The sequence below is a fragment of the Limulus polyphemus genome, unplaced genomic scaffold, assembly GCF_000517525.1.
Source record: "Limulus polyphemus unplaced genomic scaffold, Limulus_polyphemus-2.1.2 Scaffold2021, whole genome shotgun sequence".
Lineage (NCBI taxonomy): Eukaryota > Metazoa > Arthropoda > Merostomata > Xiphosura > Limulidae > Limulus > Limulus polyphemus.
In genome coordinates, this window is record NW_013667631.1 from 141,062 (window position 1) to 142,893 (window position 1,832).

Consider the following 1,832-nt stretch of genomic DNA (forward strand, 5'->3'; position numbering starts at 1 on the left):
ACAAACGCTATAATTCACGACAAACGTCTCACGTGCTCGACTCAACAATACGTCTCTCTCTGTCCGCAGTTCAATTACATATTGTTGCCGTCACGTCTTGACCGAAATCTAGTAAACACCCGAGACTTCAGGAAGGGACGTGAACATTCTAGAAGTTCATGACGTGTTACTCTCGTCACGTGACTTTCGCTGTCGTAACAAAGGGTAATATATTTAAATTTTCCAAGGCATAAATTAGATTGCAGTTTTTCCTGAAATCACTTTATTTCACTTAAAGATTGGGATGACAGTTTTTATTTTGAAGTTTTATTTTGAACTTAGGTGGTGACAATGCAGTCATGTTGTAGTTTGTTTTGTTTAGTTTGTGCCAGGTTCTTTACCAGTGAAGTAAATAAATTCTGTAAATGCTTTGAACATTATTGATCTTAACTCTTTCAACACAGGCTTGGTCACTAGGACTGACCTAGTAACCGTTTTATGCTTGTTATAGTTTTCATGCTATTAACTTTTAAATTAGTAAGCGATCATTGACAAAATTTGGCAGATTATCAGTAAACATTACAATGTTTTCATACACAAAATATTTAATTTTTTTTTGTTAAGTCTTAAGGTTTGTAAAGCAATGATTTTCTCATGTCTTTTTTTATTATTTTCACATTACCTATCTAACATGCAAAGTAATATTCATTTTAAGATTAAAAATACTTTATGCATCAGAAAATTTTGAAATTTCACATGCTAAATCTTTATAATGTTCAGATAGTTATCAAACGTTTCTTAAGAAAAACTACATATTTTATCTGTTATTTTCAGTAATTAATCTCTGTAGGGGTTCGGTAGATATGACCGATATCGCAACCACTATAAAAAATTTGGAAATAAATATAAATTATGCCTCTTTCTTTCTAGAATTAACACAAATTGTAACATGAAACATAAATGTTTAGACTAATTAGCATAAATCTCATAATATTATATTAGCTAACAATACAGAAGTTACAATGATGGGGCTCACGTGCACTCATGTTACCATATCAAATAACATAAAACTGACCTTTGGTCTGTACAAAGTATCTTGTCTTGGCTGTATGTTAGTAGACTAGTTAGTATTTTGTAAAATACAGTCACATTTAAATTATTATACATTATATATGTATATACATTATTGCTATTTTGAAATAAGTTTGTAACTTATTTTTTATTAAAACATAGAAACTAAAGAAGTAAAGCAAACAGTTATTTCATCTTGACATAGGTTGCTACACCTTTAAAAAATTTGCACGTGGAGGATATGAAACAAAATATTTTTTTTCTGGTTTTATACATGCATTTTAATAACTAAAAAATCATAAATTACTACATTAATACCATAAAATTCCACTATAATTTATCAAGCTTAGTAACTAAGATGTATTTTAGTCTAAAAAAATATGAAATTTTGAACAGACTAAAGACACACCCTACCTCGTTGAAATATTGGTTAAAAAAAAGAAATGATTGAGAAAGCTACTAGGGGACATTCTGAGCTTCCGATTGTTATTCATGTCATTATATAGAAGTAAGTGTATACGAGGGAGCATTTCCAAAAATGGAAAGTGGTGGGCGGGGTGCTACTGTGTTTGGTTTATTACATGAGCAGTATATTAGCAAATTGAAAAGATAATAAGCTCTTATTTTATATTTTAGCTTGTCAATATCAGTAATTGAGTGTCTAATTCATACAAAACTATAGACTTAGTATTTTGACTTAAAACGTCTAATTAGAACCAGTTCTGCATTCAATGTATCATGTGACACACAAAATTGATGTTTATCTGTTTATTTTAATATTT

At 29.5% G+C, this 1,832-nt stretch overlaps 1 protein-coding gene across 1 annotated transcript in view; it reads left to right on the forward strand.

Annotated features, from left to right (window-relative positions):
- Window positions 1–1,832, forward strand: part of LOC106465693 — a 94,766-nt gene that overhangs the window by 65,575 nt on the left and 27,359 nt on the right. The window lies entirely within an intron of this gene.